A 22,321-nucleotide genomic window follows, 5' to 3' on the forward strand; every position below is an offset into this window, starting at 1 on the left:
TGAAATTCAAGATTTTCCCCACCTACACACTAAAAGCCCCTAAAACCAACAGCAAAATAGAATGAAACTATACATAATTAGGTATAAGGCCCATACCTAATTAATATTAAATTACTATAATGAGAATTTATTGTATAGACTATCTCATACACAGACTGCATTTAATAAATGGTATTTCAGCACTTTAAAAATGGAATCACTAAACAAAACATCACAAGTTTTGATATCAACATTAATTTTTTATGACCAAATATACAAATAGAATGGTATTTTAATTTCTTCCTTTGAAACCAATGCACTTTCACATAATGCATTCATTATGACAATTGGTAAAATGAATACTTTCAGAGAAAGATGCCAAATACACATAATCATACAAAAGATACTGGGAGGAAAAAGAGGTAGCAAAGGAAGAGAGTTATTTGAAAAGTTAAGTTTAAGCCCAAACTGAGAATGAAGACAAAGGAAAAAAAAAAAGTTAAGTAACCAGAATGAAGAACTAAATCTTTCAACAATAATCTAATAAACAGCTTTATTCCTTAAGGAGGGGAATGATTTTTTCTTCAGGTCAAACTGGAATAACAGCAGGCACTGATATCCCAAACAAATACCCAAAATAAACAAAAGTTAAATGAAAATAGTTCCTTCAAGTTAGTACAAAGAACCCATTTAAATTTCAGAAAGAAATGTGCTAGAAATGGTCATAATAAGCATTCAGTCTTTCTTGCTTTTCACTTTTCATTGTATCATAAATTCTAATGTGTGGTCCTAGCATTCTTCAACTACCATTTATTAATCACTAAGCACATGCCAAGGACTGTGCTAAGTGCCTGGGGATATAAAATAGGACAAAAAACTGGTCCCTGTTCTTAAGAAATTCACAGTTTAATAAGGGAGGGAAAAAATTATTTACAAATAAGTTAGATTTAGTATAAATTGGGGACAGTCTCATGAGAAACAGACAAAGCTTCTTGCATTAAGTAGGACTTTTAAATTGAGATTTGAAGGAGGCCAGAGGACATAGAAGATAGAGATGAAGCAGAAAACCATTCCAGGAATGGAGGACAACCAGTGTAAACAATGAAGTCAAAAGATGGGAATATCATGTGTGAGGAGAAGCGAGGAGACCAATATTAGGGCATGAAAGTTGGGGGAGGGGGAAGAAGAGTAAAGTTTAAATTTGGGGTTAAACTTTTTGGGCTAATGTTTTTCATACTTTTTTAACTTAAAATGAAGAAGGAGTTTGTGTGTGAAGAAAAGAGAAAATGCTTATTGGTCTGGATTGAACAGGATGAACGGTATGGCTAGAAATAAAGGCTGGAGCCAATTAAATAGGGATTTAAAATCTAAACAGAGGAATGTATATTTTATTCTAGTTAATAGGTACCCACTGGAATTGAAAGAGAAGGGTAGTGATATGGTCAGTTCTGTACTTAAGGAAAACTACACTGGCAGCAGTGTGAGGGACTGAATTTAGAGATGAGAAACTTGAAGAGAAGAGACTAATTAGAAGCTATTATTATTTCAAGCAATAGGTGATGAGAGAACATCAACTAATGTAAGTGAATGAGTAGAGAAAAGGACAAGAGAATGAAAAATAACTATCCAATAGGTAGAAGAAACTAAGAGAGAGTAACAAAATTTCAGAAAAAGAGAAGAGGAAGGTAGTCCACATGCTTTTAAGCTACAGATAAGATTTTGAGATTTTTAGAGAAATTTTCAGAAAAGGCCAAAGGTTTATAAAATTTCATTAAGAAATTTACTCTAACTGACTAGATCTCCCTAACTTGTCCAGGTTGAAAGTAATAGGGGTTACAGAGACCTGATCCCCAACCAGCAAGCTGGGTCTATTTCCAAATTGAGCCAGTCTGCCCTCCCCCCATACTTATATTAGGTAGTCTGGTGGCCTTCCATTCTTGAAGGGGCATACCATACTGACTGAACTTAATGTAGTTATCATAGTGATGTTAATTCTCCTATAACTCAGGTGATCTACCAGACTTAGCTTCCTTGACAGCAGAGATTAAAAGTCTATGCAGTTATTCTATACTTGAATAACGTTTTATCTACCAAGCATCCTTAGGACAGGGTAAGGTAAGAAATCACAGCATTTTAATTTTGCTTTGACATTGCTATGTATGTAATAAAAGTAAAAACTTGAAGGTTTTATTTGAGCAAAGAAAGATCTGTCAATTTCACTCTAAACAAAGCTAACAGTAGAAACTATCAAAAGTGGAAATAGCACTCAGTTGTCTGTGAAATTGGTCTTTGAGAAACAATGATAGATAAGAAGGTAGACAAACACTACAGTGTATCAATCTAACTAATCTTTCTCCTCCATAAGGATAAACAGTACAAATGACTATATAAACCCTGATGGCTCTTATTAATTAGATACTGTAAAATAGCAATAACACCACCCACCTCAAAACAACCCTGTAAATGTGTTTTGTAAACTTCAAAGTATGATAGAAATTTAAGTTATTTTTTGTATTATTTGTGTAATCTATACAGACAAGCACAGTGCTTTGCAAGGAAAAGGAACTACTTCAATAAGTGACTACTTTATAAATAAAAATAGAAGAAAACAAATCCCACACCATAAAAAGCCAAATTCAATGACAATTAAGCCTTCACTTAGAAACTGACATGTTCTATAACTAAGATAAAAAAGTAATATCAAGAAAGTATTTTAAAAATCCTATGTTTAGAGTCAGTCCTCTATAAAATTCACTCAGCTATCTTAAATATCTTTTATGTTAATAAGTATGATGAAAATGATAAGTTTTAATTTTCAAGAAGCTTATAAGAACCAGAAGATACTGAAATAAATCAAGGCTGAAATATTTGCTTAAAATTTTTTTTTAAAAGTATATATATATATATAAAACAATGTCAGTAAAGTAAAAGTGTTTTCAACAAAGGCTAAAACTAGATTATAGCTTTCTCTAACCATTCAAACTTATTAGTTTTGACTATTTAAGTATTTATTTCAGCTCTATTACTATATAAATGCAGATGATGGATTTCTGAATCTTAAAGAAGGCATTCCATGTTATTCTAGTTTGAATATTCATAGAAGACTTCAAAAAATTTCATTAATTATAAAATTTTGGAAGAACTAACTTTAAATTTTCTTCTTATAATTTCTCCAAACATTTAAGTACACAAATTATACTGTATTCTATTAGTCTAATGACTATCCTGCACTATGATGACTTGTAGAGTTATCCTTAAAAAAAATGCTTTGATTCTAAAATATGAAAACAGATTTATGATTCTTTTTAAAAAAATAAAATTCTTAACATTTTAGAGTATAAATACATTTAAAAAAAATTTTTTAAAACCACCACTAAAATAAATCAAAACAGAAATTCAGGTCTAGTTTTTTTTTACTCTTTGTAGAATGGATTAAACAATTATGTTAGCAAAATAAATTATATGCTGTATATCATTACATTTTAGCAGATATAAGAATGCAAACATTTTAACAGCAAAATTTTAAGTTATTATCAAATGACATTTTCTAAACATTATCCATGCTCAAACTTTCAGAAAATGTGTCTTATTTTGTATCACATTACCACAAGAAAACAAGCTAATATAAAAATCAAAATTCTTGGCTAAAATTTACCAGACTGTATTTATGATTAATTGATTGGTGTCTTCTTCCCTTCTTTCCATACCAGAATCGAGACATTTCCCTTTAAAGGCAAACTAAGTTAAATTACATGACAGCTGTTTTTAAAAGCACTCTCTAAGAAATATTCCTAACACAAGAATACCACTATAGTGACAAAACAGTCTGCTACACATAAAGGCTTGACTGACAAGACAAAGAGCTAATCAGTAAGTCATATCCCAGCCAAGCTAGTCCTGAGTGGTGATTGCAGAACTGGGGAGGGAGGGAATGACCATACTTAAGTTTGGTTGCACAGTACCATATGTTCAAAGAAAGGGCTAAAACGTTTAAAGAGACAGAACATTTATTTCTAAATAAGAGTATATGACAAACTTTCTAAAGATATCCATTTAGAATTTTCAACATTCCTAAAAGGAAAAAAAAAAAAAACTTTAGAAGTACATACATAGAAATATTATGCTCTACATGTTAAATTATATTGTTAATCACATCAGTAAAATCTGTTTTATTTACATCTGAAATAAGAAACCATGCACATTTTTGTTTTACTAGACCATACAGTCCCTTCTCTCTATGAAAACTCCCTTAACTGATGCAAATCAACACCTGCTCTGCAATTTTTAGTCTTAAATAGTGGCTGGGAATGCTGGTAGATCATGCAATTATCCTGTTTCATACAGTATGTGTCAGACACAGAACATAAAATGATTCAGATGGTTCTCCCTATTCATTATGCCAAGTTGTTTCTCAATTTGTTAAGATATTAAAATACCTTAAAAAGCTACTCTATGCAAGGATCAATTTTGAAAATTACCCATGAATATGTTTTGCATATAAAAAGCTAATTTAAAAAACGTTAAAAAAAAAAAAAAACTATTCTATCACCAACTTGCATATAAATTCAACATTTTATAATCCCTAAGAATGTGAAGTGGTTTTTTTCCAACTTTGTTCTCAAAAATATTTTTGAAGATATTCTCTAATCTCAGTTGAGAAGAGAAACTGTGTGAACTCCACACAGAAATGATAAATCTCTGACACTATTTTAATTACTCATAATCTAGTTGCAGAAAATATTAGTTCTTTAACATAATTTTTTGGCTAATCAACTAGCATCAGAATCAATATTTTCTAGCAGAAAAAGCAAATTATTTGTTTTTAATTTCCTAAGGGTTACTACAAACAATTCATGAACTGTCATGGTACTGTGAATAAAACTTATCAATGATCAAAATAAAATAGATCTATGAAAATCTTCAGGTGCCAGGCATTAAAAAGAATTAAGAGCATCCTTCCAGAATATTTTGATACAGAATTTATAATTGTAACAATAATTAGGAGTAAGATTAAATGGAACACAATATAATAAAACTACAAAGGCAGTAAAAAGGAGCAAAATAAAATAAATTTAAATTGAAAAAAATAAATTAATTTTAATTCATTACAAAGGGAAAAAAAAGCTTGCCCTTAAGAAGCCTTCCTTTTCTTCCTTCTTCTTCTTTTAAAAATGTTTTTTGTATATTTTCAATTTTTTTTTAGGTTGTACACATACACCTTAAAAAAAAAAATTCCATGTACGTTGTACTGGGAGAGAAAAATCATAACAAAAGGGAAAAACCATGAGGAAAAAAAAGAGAAAGATAAAAGATGAAAATAATGTGCACTGATCCACATTCAATCTCCATAGGTCTTCTTAGGAATGTGGATGGTATTTTCCACCCAAAGTTTATTGAGATTGTCTTGGATCACTGAATTGCTAAGAATCAAGCCAATCATAGTTCATCTTCACATAATATTCTTGTTGCTATAAACAACATTTTTCTGCTTCTGTTTGAAGCTTACATTCTAATGTATTTATATAATTATATGCCAAACATATCTCCCCCCCACTATATACATATGTAACTTCATGCAAATTGGCCCTTAAATCTGTGCATAGTGCTTTAGAAATATTAAGTCATTAACATTCACAAACCTAGGAGTTGGGTACTAATATTATTCCCATTTTATACTTAAAGAGACTGACAGCAGAAATTAAGTGATTTGCTCAGTTACAGCCTTAGTATTTATTGAAGGATAGATATAAACTCAAGTCTTCCCATTCCAGTCCAAGTCGTCTATCCACTGTGAAATAATGCTGTCTAAATTTTTGAATTTAAAGGCAATCTTTTCATATTAATTAAAATACCCAGATTATAATTGTGTTTGCTAAATGTTTGGTACAAAACCCACTAAGTTAGGCTAAGATTAGTATCAGAAAAATAATGTAATATTGTTTATACTTTAAATGAGTAATTTTTTAGTTTGAATATCAAATACAGAATAAAATGTCAATAATTTACATGTATGGGAGGAGAGAGGTAGAGAAGCCAGTTTGAATGAAACATCTAAATTTTAAATTTTTTGGAGAGAAGCCTTTTCACTAAGTTAAGATATATATATATATATATATATATATATATATATATATATATATATATATATATATATATATATATTCTATTGTACTATGTTATTTGAAGTTGTTTTAATCCATAAATCAAAAATTAAATAAATAATAAACACTGAAGAAAAAAAGACATAGAAGGTATTAACAGCCATTAAGATTTTGTTTTGCAGAGATCTTTAAATCTGACTTATACTTGAAATTGTTCAATTTATTATACAGATGTTTTACTTACAAATTAATTCAAAAGTAGCCTAATTTAAAATGTATTTTAAATATTTTATACTACTTTTTCAAGATTATAATACTTAATCAATTATTACAATTTTTAAATTGTTTTAACTAAGTACTGAATTTTCTAATAACATTTCTCACACAATCATAAATTTTAAAATTCATATTATTATGTAATTAATCTACAATCCAGGAAACCAAGGAATTTTATTTAAAATTTAAAGGATTAAAATAATTTGACTTACTTAGTTCTGTTTCTGTTTAATTGGCATAAGTAGCAAAGGGAAATAGAGTGTCTGACCTACAGTCAAGACTACTCATCTTTCTGAATTTAGAACTAGCCTCAGACACTTACTAGCTGTGAGTGTCTGGAGGGGGAGGGAAAGGGCAGGCACTGGATAAGTCACTTAACCCTGTTCACTTGTTTCCTCATCTGTAAAATCAGCTGAAGAAAGAAATGGCAAACCACTCCAGTACTGATCTTTAACAAGAAAACTACAAATGAGATCACAAAGAGTCAGACATGACTGAAACAGCAGCAAAAATTTTAAAGTCTTTATACGTTACTTTTACTATTAAAATTGATGAAACAATATGAATTTTGTACTTGTTTCTAACTGGACATGCTAGTCCAGTGCTAAGCAATTTGTAGTAAACACAATCCAAAGGTAAAACAATGCTCAGAGTAGTGATTAAAAAGCAAGAAAAATTTAATTTATATTATTTTAAAGATGTAAATTAGTGATACTGGGTTAAATATTTGTATTTGAGAGTGGGAGGAAAAATGTATGGAAGAGACAGCCCAAAGGAAATCTCATTGTTAAAGATTAAATAGGAAGGATCAATTAATTTTAACTACATAGATCAGAACCAAGATAAGTTTAGAAATATCTGTACTAACAAAACAAAAATTCCTACCAATTTTTAAAATTAGCTTAATGAGTGATAGATAATATCTCATTTGTAACAAAATCCTGCAAAGGTAACATTATTTATAAGTAACTAACTGCTTAAGGAACAATTTTTTAATTCTTTTTAATTTTATTTCTATCAATTACATATAAATATTTTTAAACATTCTCTTTTCCTCCTTACCTTCCTTGTAGTTGTCATGCTAAAAACTTCATATTACCCATGTTGCCAAAAGAAAAAAAGGCCACAAAAATCAAGAATAACAAAACAAAAAACAAAAAACCAATCATGATTCAATTTGCATTCAAACTCACTCAGATTTTTCCCCTGGAGGTGAAAAGAATTTTTCATCATAATCCCTTCAGATATATCTGAGATCACTGTAGTACTGAGAGTAATTATGTCATTCACAGTTAATCATGACACAACATTGCTATTGCTATGAACAACAATCTCCTGGTTCTGATTAATTCATCTAAGTCTTCCCAAGTTTTTCTAAAAGCATTCTGCCTATAGTTTCTAGCAAACAGTTTTGACACCATAAAAAAAGAAAAAGTTGCTATAAATATTTTTGTACATACACATTCTTTCCCTTTTTCATTGATCTCTTTCAAATACAGAACTAGTAGTATAATTGCTGGGTCAAAGGGCATATATAGTTTTATTTGTGCATAGTTTCAAAATGCTCTTCAAAACAAATGGATTAGTTCACAACCCATTTTTTCCACATTTCTCAGTTGTCATTTTCCTTTTCTGTCATGTTAGCCAATCTAATAGATATGAGGTAGCATCTCAACAGTTCTTTTAAATTCTATTTCTTTAAACAACAATGATTGAGAGTATTTTTTCATCATAAAACTACCTGTTTGTCCTTTGACCAATTATTAATTGGGGAATGAAATAAGCTTTTAAATTGGACTCTGCTGTCTATATATTTGAGAAAACAGGTCAATACCTGAGAAGTTAGTTAAAATTTTTTCTTGCTCAATATTCCCTCCTGCCCTCCCTCCAGTTGTCTGCTTTTCTTCTGATTTTGGCTACATTGATATTATTTATTTCTGCAAAACCTTTTTTAACAATCAATCAAATTTTATTGATTTTATATCCTTTAAAGCTTAGTCATAAAGTCTTCCATTATTCATGTCAGATGAAATGTTATATGCTCTCCTAATTTGCTTACATCATCTTTTTTGTCTAAATCACAAACCCATTTTGACCTTATTTGTTGTACAGTGTGAGGTATTGATCTGTATCTAGTTTTTGTCAAACTTCTTTCCAATTTTCTGAGCAATTTTTGTCAAACACTAAATTTTTGTCCCCAAAACTTGGACCTTTGAGTTAACCAAAAACTAGATAAATGAAGCCATTTACATCCATATATTGTGTACTGAATTTATTCCACTGATCTACCATTCTATTTCTTAGTATCAGATTATTTGGATTTTAACTATTATTAGTAATAATTGGAGATCTGGTACTGTTAGGCCATGTTCCTCCACATTTTTTCCGAATAATTCCCTAGATATACTTTGCCTTTTGTTAATTGAGTTAAATTTGTTATTCTTCTTTTCTAGGTCTATAAAATAATTTTCTGGCAGTTTTATATGTTTGTCAGTGAATAAGTAAATTAATTTAGATTGAGTTTGTCATCTTCATTATAGTGGCTTGGCCAATTAATATTTTTCCAAATGTTTAGATTTACTTGATTTGTATGAATAATCTTTTCTTTCTTTCTTTGAAAACAGTCACTTTATTATAAAAATTTTTTTGACAGTATATATGCATGAGTAATTGTTTTTTATACCATTATCCCTTGTAATCATTTTTCCAAATTATCCCCTCTCTCTCTCTACTCCCTCCCCTAGATGACAGGCAATCTCATACATTTTACATGTGTTACAATATAACCTAGATACAATATATGTGTGTAAATACCATTTTCTTGTTGCACGTTAAGTATTAGATTCCGAAGGTATAAGTAACCTGGGTAGATAGACAGTAGTGCTAACAATTTACATTCACTTCCCAGTATTCCTTCTCTGGGTGTAGTTGTTTCTGTCCATCATTGATCAACTGGAAGTGACTTGGATCTTCTTTATGTTGAAGATTTCCACTTCCATCAGAATACATCTTCATACAGCATTGAAGAGTACAGCGATCTTCTAGTTCTATTCATTTCACTCAGCATCAGTTGATGTAAGTCTCTCCAAACATCTCTGTATTTGTCCTGCTGGTCATTTCTTACAGAGTAGTAATATTCCATATACCATAATTTACCCAACCATTCTCCAATTCATCTTCCAGTTTCTAGCCACTACGAAAAGAGCTGCCACAAACATTTTGGCACATACAGGTCTCTTTCCACTCTTTAGTATTTCTTTGGGATATAAGCCCAATAGCAGCAATGCTGGATCAAAGGGTATGCACAGTTTGATAACTTTTTGGGCATAGTTCCAAATTGCTCTCCAGAATGGCTGGATTCTTTCACAACCCCACCAACAATGTATTAGTGTCCCAGTTTTCCTACATCCCCTCCAACATTCATCATTATTTGTTCCTGTCATCTTAGCCAATCTGACAGGTGTGTAGTGGTATCTCAGAGTTGTCTTAATTTGCATTTCTCTGATCAGTAGTGATTTGGAACACTCATGTGAGTGGATATAATTTCAATTTCATCATCTGAGAATTGTCTGTTCATATCCTTTGACCATTTATCAATTGGAGAATGGTTTGATTTCTTATAAATTAGGGTCAGTTCTCTATATATTTTGGAAATGAGACCTTTATCAGAACCTTTAACTGTAAAAATATTTTCACAATTTGTTACTTCCCTTCTAATCTTGTTTGCATTAGTATTGTTTATACAGAAACTTTTTAATTTGATGTAATCAAAATCTTCTATTTTGTGATCAATAATGCTCTCTAGTTCTCCTCTGGTCATAAATTCCTTCCTCCTCCACAGGTCTGAGAGGTAGACTATTCTCTGTTCCTCTAATCTATTTATGATCTCGTTCTTTATGCCTAAGTCATGGAGCCATTTTGATCTTATCTTGGTATATGGTGTTAAGTGTGGATCCATATCTAATTTCTGCCATATTAATTTCCAGTTTTCCCAACAGCTTTTTTCAAATAATAAATTTTTATCCCTAACGTTGCTATCTTTGGGTTTGTCAAAGACTAGATTGCTATAGATGTACCCTTTTTTCTCCTTTGTATCTAATCTGTTCCACTGATTGACTGATCTATTTCTTAGCCAGTACCAAATGGTTTTGGTGACTGCTGCTATATAATATAACTTTATATCAGGTACACCTAGACCACCTTCATCTGACTTCTTTTTCATTAGTTCCCTTGCAATTCTTGAACTTGTGAATAATCTTTTCTTTATTTTTTTTAATTTATTATTTTTTTTTATTCATTTTTCCAAATTATCCTCTCCCTCCCTCCACTCCCTCCCCCCGATGGCAGGTAATCCCATACTTTTTACATGTGTTACAATATAACCTAGATACAATATATGTGTGTAAATACCATTTTCTTGTTGCACATTAATTATTAGCTTCCGAAGGTATAAGTAACCTGGGTAGATAGACAGTAGTGCTAACAATTTACATTCGCTTCCCAGTGTTCCTTCTCTGAGTATAGTTATTTCTGTCCATCATTGATCAACTGGAAGTGACTTGGATCTTCTTTATGTTGAAGATTTCCACTTCCATCAGAATACATCCTCATACAGTATTGTTGTTGAAGTGTATAGTGATCTTCTGGTTCTGCTCATTTCACTCAGCATCAGTTGATTTAAGTCTCTCCAAGCCTCTCTGTATTCCTCCTGCTGGTCATTTCTTACAGAGCAATAATATTCCATAACCTTCATATACCACAATTTACCAAACCATTCTCCAATTGATGGACATCCATTCAACTTCCAGTTTCTAGCTATAACAAAAAGAGCTGCCACAAACATTTTGGCACATACAGGTCCCTTTCCGGTCTTTAATATTTCTTTGGGATATAATCCCAATAACAGCAATGCTGGGTCAAAGGGTATGCACAGTTTGACAACTTTTTGGGGCATAGTTCCAAATTGCTCTCCAGAATGGCTGGATTCTTTCACAACTCCACCAACAATGTATCAGTGTCCCAGTTTTCCCACATCCCCTCCAACATTCATCATTATTTGTTCCTGTCATCTTAGCTAATCTGACAGGTGTGTAGTGGTATCTCAGAGTTGTCTTAATTTGCATTTCTCTGATCAGTAGTGATTTGGAACACTCTTTCATATGAGTGGAAATAGTTTCAATTTCATCATCTGAGAACTGTCTGTTCATATCCCTTGACCATTTATCAATTGGAGAATGGTTTGGTTTCCTATAAATCAGGGTCAGTTCTCTATATATTTTGGACATAAGACCTTTGTCAGAACCTTTCCTTTTAAAAATATTTTCCCAATTTGTTACTTCCCTTCTAATCTTGTTTGCATCAGTATTGTTTGTACAGAAACTTTTTAGTTTGATGTAATCAAAATCTTCTATTTTGTGATCAATAATGATCTCTAATTCTCCTCTGGTCATAAATTCCTTCCTCCTCCACAGGTCTGAGAGGTAGACTATCCTCTGTTCCTCTAATCTATTTATGATCTCTTTCTTTATGTTTAAATCATGGACCCATTTTGATCTTATCTTGGTATATGGTGTTAAGTGTGGGTCCATATCAAATTTCTGCCATACTGATTTCCAGTTTTCCCAACAGTTTCTTCCGAATAATGAATTTTTGTCCCTAATGTTGGTATCTTTGGGTTTGTCAAAGATTAGATTGCTATAGATGTACCCTTTTTTGTCCTTTGTATCTAATCTGTTCCACTGATCTACCGTTCTATTTCTTAGCCAGTACCAAATGGTTTTGGTGACTGCTGCTACATAATATAGTTTTAGATCAGGTACACTTAGACCACCTTCCTCTGACTTTTTTTTTCATTAGTTCCCTTGCAATTCTCGACCTTTTATTCTTCCATATGAATTTTGTTGTTATTTTTTCTAGGTCATTAAAATAGTTTCTTGGGAGTCTGATTGGTATAGCACTAAATAAATAGATTAGTTTGGGGAGTATTGTCATCTTTATTATATTTGCTCGGCCTATCCAAGAGCACTCAATGTCTTTCCAATTATTTAAATCTGACTTTATTTTTGTGGCAAGTGTTTTATAATTTTTCTCATATAATTCCTGACTATTCTTTGGTAGATGGATTCCCAAATACTTTATACTCTCAACATTTGTTTGGAATGGAATTTCTCTTTGTATCTCTTGCTGTTGCATTTTGTTGGAGATATATAAGAATGCTGAGGATTTATGTGGATTTATTTTGTATCCTGCCACTTTGCTAAAATTCTGAATTATTTCTAATAGCTTTTTAGCAGAGTCTTTGGGGTTCTCTAAGTATACCATCATGTCATCTGCAAAGAGTGATAGTTTGATTTCCTCATTTCCTACTCTAATTCCTTGAATCTCCTTCTCAGCTCTTATTGCCGAGGCTAGCGTTTCTAGTAATATATTGAATAGTAATGGTGATAGTGGGCAACCTTGTTTCACTCCTGATCTTACTGGGAAAGGTTGCAGTTTATTTCTATTGCATATTATGCTTACTGAAGGTCTTAAATATATGCTCCTGATTATTCTAAGGAATAATCCATTTATTCCTATACTCTCAAGAGTTTTTAGTAGGAATGGATGTTGGATTTTGTCAAATGCTTTTTCTGCATCTATTGAGATGAGTGAATAATCTTTTCTAACTATTGTTCATGTACTCTCTAGGTTTGTTTAGGCAGGTATTTTCTATTGTCTTACGTTTTTAAAATGAAATTTCCTTTATATATAGCTTTTCCTATTCAATTTTGTTGGTAATAATAGAAATGCTGATGATTTTTGTAGGTTTAGTTAATTTAACATTCTGCAACTCTGCTGAAGTTGTGGGTTTCAAATAGTTTAGCTGATTCCTAGGGTTATCCAATTATACCATTATATCACGTATATATAAAGTGAAAGTTTTGTTTTTTTTACTTGTTATAATTCCTTCAATATATTTTTCTTCTTACTGCAACAGCTAGCATTTCTAATATTTTCAGTATGTTTCGATCTGCATCCAGAACCGTTACTTCTTTCTCAAATGGATATCGTTTTCCACCTTAAATCCTTAAGAGTTGTCTTGAATTATTGTATTGCTGAGAATAGTTGTTTCATTTACAGCTGATCACCTAAAAATATTACTCTTACTTTGGATACAGTATACATTTCACTTTGCATCACCTCATGGAAATATTTCCAGTTTTTTCTTGGAATAGTCTGCTCATAACTTTTTTACAGCACAATAGTATTCCATCATATTTAAATACAAAAATTCCTTCAATTTGTTATTCTTTTCCCCAGGGGGAAAAAAAAACTACTATAAATATTTTTTGTATATATAGGTCTTTTTCCTTTTTTTTTTGTAAATCTCTGGGGTTTTGTAAAACCATTCATACCCTATGATTCAATGGGATAGTTTCAAATTGCTCTTCAAAATGGTTGAATCAGTTCACAACTCTACTAATAATGCATTGTCTCATTTCCCTACACATTCCTTCCAATACTTGTCATTTCCCTTTTCTGTCCTAATTAGCTAATAGGTATATGGTAGTAATTCAGAATTGTTTTAATTTGTATTTCTTCAATCAATAGTGAATTAGATAACTTTTAAAATATGGTTATAAATAGCTATAATTATTTCATCTGAAAACTTATCTTTTGATTATTTCTCAATTGGGTAAAGGCTCTTATTTTTTTTATAAATCTGATTCTGTTCTCAGTATTTGAAAAATAAGGCCTTCCACATAAATCATTAGCATTTTTATACATCACTAACAAAATCCAACAGCAAGAGATATAAAGAGAAATTCCATTTCAATAGTATAAAATATTCCCTAACTGCCTTAGGGAAAGTTAGGAATTATATGAGCAAAACTACAAAACACTTTCCATACAAATAAAATCAGACCTAAACAACTGGAAAAATATCAAGTGCTCTTGGATAGATCGAGTGAATATAATAAAGATGACAATACTATCTAAACTAATCTCTTTAGTGCTATACCAATCAAACTCCCCAAAAACTATTTTACTGACCTAGAAAAAATAACAACAAAATTCATATGGAAGAAGATAAGGCCAAGAATTTCAAGGGAATTAATGAAAAAAAAAAAAAAAAATCAAATGAAGGTGGCCTAGCTGTACCATATCTAAAACTATATTATAAAGACGCGGTCACCAAAACCAAAAACATTTGGTATTGGCTAAGAAATAGATTAGTTGATCAGTGGAATAGGTTAGGTTCACAGGACAAAATAGTCAATGACTACAGCAATCTAGTGTTTACAAACCCCAACTTTTGGTATGAGAATTCACTATTTGACAAAAACTGATGGGAAAACTATTAGTATGGCAGAAACTAGGCATTGATCCACATCTAACATTCTAAACCAAGATAAGGTGGAAATGGGTTCATAATCTAGACATAAGAATGATATTGTAAACAAACTAGGAGAAAATAGGATAGTTTACCTCTCAGACCTGTGGAGGAGGAAAGAATTTGTGAACGTAGAACTAGAGATCATTATTGATCACAAAATAGATAATTTTGAGTATATTAAGTTAAAAAGCTTCTGTACAAACAAAACTATAGCAGACAAGATTAGAAGGGAACCAATAAACTGGGAAAACATTTTTACATTCAAAGGTTCTGATAAAGGCCTCATTTCTAAAATATTTAGAGAAGTGACTCAAATTTATAAGAATTCAAGCCATTCTCCAATTGAGAAATGGTCAAAGGATATGAACAGACAATTTTCAGATGAAGAAATTGAAACTATTTCTAGACATATGAAAAAGGGCTCCAAATTACTATTGATCAAAGAAATGCAAATTAAGACAATTTGAGATATCACTACACACCTCTCAGACTGGCTAAGATGATAGGAAAAGATAATGATGAATGTTGGAGGGGATGTGGGAAAACAGGGACACTGATACATTGTTGGTGGAACTGTGAATGGATCCAACCATTATGGAGAGCAATATGGAACTATATTCAAAAGGTATTTATAGTTTGATAGCTTTTTGAGCATAGTTCCAAATTGTGCAGACCCCTTGACTCAGGAGTGTTTCTAGGGAGATTTTATCTTATCCCCAAATAAGATTTGGGATCTTATATCCATCCCAAAGAGATCTTAAAGGAGGGAAAGGGACCCACATGTGCAAAAATGTTTATGTCAGCCCTTTTTGTAGTGGCAAGAAACTGGAAAATGAGTGGATGCTAATGAAGTAGAGAATGGCTGAATAAGTTTTGATATATGAATGTTATGGAATATTACAGTTCTGTAAGAAATGACCAACAGGATGATTTCAGAGAGGCCTGGAGAGACTTACAGGAACGGATGCTGAGTGAAATGAACAGAACCAGGAGATCATTATACATAGCAACAAGATTATACTATGATCAATTCTGATGGACGTGCCTTTCCTCAACAATGAGATGATTCAAACCAGTTCCAATTGTGAAGTGATGAAGAGAGCCATCTTACTTCCAGAGAATGGACCATGGGAATTGAATGTGGTTCACAACATGGCATTTTCACTCTTTTCATTGTTGCTTGCTTACATCTTCATCATCTTTTTTTTACTGGTTTGATTTGATTTTTCTTGTACAGAACAATAATTGTATAAACACACATTCATATATTGAATTTAACATACATTTCTACCATGTTTAACATATATCTGAATACTTGCCATCTAGGGCAGGGTGTGGGGGAAGGGAGGGACAAATGGAACACAAGGATTTGCAAGGGCTAACATTAAAAAATTGTCCATGCATATGTCTTGAAAAATAAAAAGCTTTAATGAAAAAATAAAAATAAAAAAAGGCCTTAACAAGAAAAACTTGCTTCAATCCCTCTTCCAATTACTCTTGCTAACGGTATTCCCCATTTATTCTATTCTTTCTCCTTTCTCCCTGACCCTTCTCAAAAGTGTTTTGCTTCTGGTTACTTCCTCCCTCAATCTACTCTACCTTTTATTCCCTCCCTCACCTTATCCAATTCCCTTTGTATTATCCTGGAGGGAAATAGAGATTTCTATGTCCATTTGAATGTGTTATGTTTCTCTCTCTTTGAGTCAATTCTGATGAGAGTAAATAAGGTTTATTCATTTCCCCTTATTTCCTCAATTTATTCTATTCTATCTTTCCCCTTTTCCCCGTACATTCCTCTCACCCCTTATTTTTTTTAGATATTATCCCCAACAATTCAATCAACATCTGTAGTCTCTAAATATATACATCCTTTCTAACCTGCCCTAATAATGAAAAAGTTCTTATGAGTCAGAAGTATCATCACTGTTCAACCTCATTAAGTTCTTTATGATTTCCCTTTCTTGTTTACCTTTTTATGCTTCTCTAGAGTCTTGTATTTGAAAGTCAATTTTTAAAATTCGGCTCTGGTCTTTTCTTTCATCAAGAATACTTAAAAATCTTTTACTCAATGTTCCATTGTTTTCCCCTGAAGTATAATACTCAGTTTTGCTGTGTAGAAGATTTTTGGTTGTTAAGTCTAACTCCTTTCCCTCCAAAAAAACTCTATTCCAAGTTCTCAGATAATTTACTATGAAAATTGCTAAATCTTTTATTATGCTGACTGAAGATCCAAGCTACATAAATGTTTTTTTTATGGCTGCCTGCAATATTTTCTTCTTAACCTGGGAGTACTGGTATTTTATTATAATATTGCTGAGAGTTTTCATTTGGTTATTGTTAAGGACCTGGCTTGAGTGAAAGGGCAGATCAATTCTTCTAGAGACTCTGCAGCTGTGGATTATGACACTTGAGGGAGTTGTGGGGCAGCCTTTGCTGAAGCAGGTGTTCCTTGTGGATTGGGAAATAAATTAGAGGCAAGAGGGAAGAGGAGGGAGGTCAGATAATGCAATTGTCTCTCAGGCTCCTTGAATCACCATCATCCTCTCACAAGAAGAGATAACAATTCCAGGTACTGATGTTTAGATTCTGGAAACCACAAGAGCAGCAGATAACATATGGCACCCTAACAGGGACAAGAACCAGCAATGTTTGAGAGATTTTCATGAGTAGGATCCTTCCAGAGTTCCCTCAGTAACCCGCGAGGAAGAAAAGGGAGAAGAGACTCAGTGAAAGTTGGGGTATTTAAATGGACCAACACATTAAAGGGCTGAGCCAGGAGACTAATGAGACACATAAATGCTTGTTCTGATTATAGTTCTCTTCTGTTTGAAAGTTTGCTTCCATGACATTTCACAAGATTCAACACCTGCCATAGTGCTGTTTGCACTCCCTAGCATGCGGAGACTGGAATAAAGAACCAGTAATGGCACTGCTGGATTAAAGGTTTTGTAACCCTTTGAGCATAGTTATAAATTGCTCTTCAGAATGGTTGGATCATTTCACAATTCCCCCAACAATGCATTGGTGTTCTGACATTGCCTACAACATTTATCATTATCTTTTCCAATCATCTTAGCCAATCTGGGAGGTATGAGGTATTACCTTAGAGTTGTTTTAATTTGCATTTCTCTAATCAATAGTGATTTAAAACATTTCTTCACATAACTATAGATGACTTTAATTTCATCATCTGAAAACTGTTCATATCTTTTGACCATTTATCAATTGGTGAATGACTTATATTATTATACGTTTTCCTGATTTCCTTGCTTCACTCTCATTTCTCTTCCTCATTTTTGTTCTACCTCTCCCAAAATATTTTTGAGTTTTTTCATGGCCTGAGACCAATTTATATTTTTCTTGGAGGCTTTGGATGTAGAAGCTTTGGTTTTGTTATCTTCTGAGTGTTTTGTTTTGATCTTCTTTCCTAACCACTGTAACTTTCGGTGGCCAAAATCTCTTTCTGTTATTTGCCAATTTTCACTTTTGTTAAAATAAGCTTCTATTTCCAGGTTAGAGGATGCATTGTCTCACGTTTCATGGGCTTTGTGCAGCTATTTTTAGAGATACTTCTAAAGACCTGTTAAATTCTGCAAGGCAGAGGTGGGGAATGTCAGGTCCATAAAATCATTTAATCTGGCTCTGACGAGGCAACAGCAGGGGACAACAACTTCTCACTATTTAAATTCTTTATATGTTGCTAATCCTGTATGGCTCATGAATAATGTTATAAACATCCAAATGGTCCCTGGCAAAAAAAAAGGCTCCCCACTCCTGATCTAAGGAGAAGGGTTTACTATTCTCCTGGCCTGTGCTCTGGTCTGTGAGTGACACCCATGCCCTCTTTTCTGCCCTGAAATTCTGAGGGAACCTACTCCACTGTAACTATAAGCTCTGATATGGTAGTGATCCTCCTTGCCCCTGATCCAACTATGGATGAAGTAAAAGAATCCTGATTCAAGTGCTGGTAAAGAGATTACAGTACTAGTTCTGCAAATTTTTTGTGATCATTTGTTCTGCCCCCTTATTGTCTGTGAGCAGAGAGCTGTTGCTGCACTGGCTCCCAATGCTTGCTCCTGATTTTCTGCACTGGCATAGCCTGCACTAGACTGAGTTCTACTGTCACCCAAGTATTAATAGTTCTTTCCTGCTGACTTGTCTTGGGCCAGAAAATCATTTCACTTCATTTTTTGTGGGTTTTGACACTCCATAACATTTTTTTTTAAGAGTCATTATTTAAAGAAATTTGGAGGGATTTGGCAGAGAGCTCAAGGGAGCCCCTGTTCTGACTCCACCTCCCCAATTCCAATTTTTAAGGAATTATTTTCCTCAGTGAACTTTCCAACCTCTTTTCCCATCTGGTTAATTCTACTTTTTAAGAAGTTCTTTATTTTTTTGAATTTTTATAACTCTTTTTCTACTTGGCCAATTATATGCTTTTTAAAGAGTTCTTTTCTTCAGTGGATTTTGTGCCTCTTTTACCATTTGACCAATTTTTTAAGATGCATTTTCTCCAGTTTGTGTATGTGGTGTGTGCATGCCTCTTTTACCAAGCTATTGACTCTCTTTTCATAATTTTCCTGTACTACTCTTATTTCCATTCCCACTTTTCCCTCCATATTGCTTATTTGATTTTTAAAATCCTTTTTGAGCTCTTCCAGGAAATCTTATTGGGCTTAATTTAGTTTACATTTTTCCCCCTTTGAAGCTATACTTGTAGCTGTTTTGACATCGTTTTCTTCTGTGTTTGTGTCTTGATCTTCACTGTCATATTCGTTTTGTTGTTACTGTTGTTATTTGTTTGCTCATTTCACCCAGCCCATTTTTTTGACTTTTAATTTTATGTTAAAGTAAGGCACTATTCTTGAGGAGAGGCATTAAGGATTTTTCTGCTGCTATTTTCAGAGCCAGTTCTGGGTTGTTTTTAAGTATATTTCTGATACTATCAAGGTCATATGATTTAAGGAGAAATGTGTTCAATGCTTTCCTAGACTCAGTTCTCATCTTTATCAGGAAGGAACCTTGTTCTCCCTGTAACCACAAGTATTTGAAAGCTTCTTAGTTCTGGATTTGCAATCAGTTCCCCAACTTTCCTGCAATCATAAGCACCACTACTCCTTTCTGCCTTGGAACTGAGACCAGGACCTCTACCCCTTGTGAGCAAACTCTCTTTTCCACCCTAGAATTTTGACCAGGGTCCCTGTTTCTCTTCACCTGCATATGTCCTTTGCACTGCAACCCAGAAATGTGCATGGGCAATACAACTGGGGTTGACCACAGAGACAGCAAAGGGTCATAAGTCAAAAAAGGGACATCAAAGGTCAATAAAAGTCATTGTGCTTCTAAATAGGAATCCCACCTACAACACCTAAGACAAGTAGCCATCTGGATGTCAAGTGAAGCTCTCCATGGATGTATAAATCTACCACTTTCTGAGATGGCCCATTTCACTTCTGACCAGTTCTAATTATTAGGAACTTTTCCCTCATAATAAGCCAAAATATATTCCCTTGAAAATTCTATCCTCACCCATTTACTTCTAGACCAAGCAAAACCACTCTAATTCTTCCTCCACATGCAGACACTTCAGATACTTGTATACAGTCTGTCCATTGCCCAAAACCTCATAATCTTTTCCATTCTAAGGAAATGAAAAAACTGACAGTGGCAATGAATGGAGTGCTCAGGAGGACTAGCACCTCTGGTATGAGGGCATGAAGAGACTTTTTCAGGGCTGCTCATTTATCTTTGGTGTCCCCCTGATCCATGCAAATCTTACCTATGGCTCCAAGAAATTAGTATGCAAAGCAGCCACAGCCTATAAAACCATTTCAGCAGACAGGCTAAACCTGGCTGAAGGTAAGCAACAGGCCTGAAAATCATCAGCACATGAGGCAGATATCTAACTATGAAGACTTTCCCTGGCAAAAAGGGTGGATGAGAACAAGTTATTCCAATAGCCATGAAGGCAGCTGAAACAAGCATTGTAGCCTGGTCAAAGATCGAAGACATCAAGGTCATCCACTGTCATTGCCAGTTGTATTGACTTTTGTCTTGACACTGGATTTTGATGATTCAGGAAGAAAGAGTATAACTTGATAACTTTGCACAACTCAACCTCACTTAAATCCAATCATATGCAAGTTAAAACATCACCCCATAATGTCATTTATCTTCTTCAAAAATAAAGGACAAGCAATAACAATAAGTGGCAGCCAGAACTTTAGACCTAGTAGAGATCTAACGGGCAAGAAAATCAGTCTGATTTCTATCATAAATGCTTTAAAAAAAATCTTGACAAGTTTATTACTTGAAGGAATGGTAAACTTCAAATAATTTGAAAAATTCATTCCAGGAATATAATTTCATTCCCCAATAAGGCCAGATAAGTATACTGAATTTGTGTTATCACAGTTTTAATAAGTTGATCAGGAAGATCTGAAATTCACACATTTAAAAGAATCCCTTGTACTACGGAAAATTTGGAAGAAAACAATTCCACATAGTTACTGCATCCACCTTAAAAATGATGATGTTCATTTTATTTATTAATTAACTACTGTATATACTTTTCTCTCAAAGTACTTAACAGTTTATTGGGGGTGTGAGGTATGGGGTAGGCTACACAGAAGTAATCATAATATAGATTATAAAGCTGCAAAACAAAATGTATTATGTGAGAGCCAAGGGACTCACCAATCTGACTAGAAGAAAAAGGTAAATTTAGTGAAGGAAGTACTTTATGATTTGGGCTCTAAAGAAGGAAAAAAGATGTCAGTAGTTAAAGAAGAGAATGAAATCACATCAGGTAGAGAGGAAAGTGCACAGTGTATTCTGGATAAAGATTGTCCACTGTGACCTGAAGGCTACATGTGCAGATAGGAATAATAGAAAGCTGAAAAGTGAAGAGTAGCGAAAGTCTGGGAGGTCAGTCACAAGAAGCTGAACTTTGCTCAGGAAACAATGGGGATTTGTTGGAGATTTCTGAGCAAGGGCTCACATGATCAGATGGATGAACAATATGGATGAAGAGTGGGGCTCTTAAAAAAAGTCCAGGCAAGTATTGATAAAGAACTGTACCAGGGAGGTAGAAATAGGGAAGAATTTAGGGATAAAAAAGCCACTGTGATGGAGGAAGACAGGACTTGGTAACAGTCTAGATAAGAAATATGGGGAGAGAAAAAGAAAAGTCCAAAAGAAACCAACAGACATAATATAAACAAAAGTAGTGAAAAAAACATGATTCATAATAATGAACAAAAACAAGTAATTTTTCATAACTTTATTTCACCAGAGTTGCTATCACGTATTATTTTGGTATAGGCAAAATAGTAGCCTTGCCACCAAAAAAAGGCATTTGATAAATATTTACTAAATTGACTCGTTTATGCTTTCTATTAGCAAGAAATAGAGAAAGACAAAATTGAGGGGTACTATACAATTTCTGTCCCCTCCAGATAAATAATTGTTCTGAAAGTGAAACAAAGTAACAAATGATCTTAAACACTTATGAGACCTAAATATTGAGAAATGCACTGAAAATGAAGAACAATTCTAGATCATTTTAAATTCCTCCAACTCCTCCACA

General features: G+C 33.0%; 1 protein-coding gene across 1 annotated transcript in view; it reads right to left on the reverse strand.

Moving 5' to 3' along the window:
- The window catches only part of OXR1 (oxidation resistance 1), a 586,011-nt gene that overhangs the window by 19,926 nt on the left and 543,764 nt on the right, over positions 1-22,321 (reverse strand).

This window comes from Sminthopsis crassicaudata, chromosome 1 (assembly GCF_048593235.1).
Source record: "Sminthopsis crassicaudata isolate SCR6 chromosome 1, ASM4859323v1, whole genome shotgun sequence".
In the NCBI taxonomy this organism is placed as follows: Eukaryota; Metazoa; Chordata; class Mammalia; order Dasyuromorphia; family Dasyuridae; genus Sminthopsis; species Sminthopsis crassicaudata.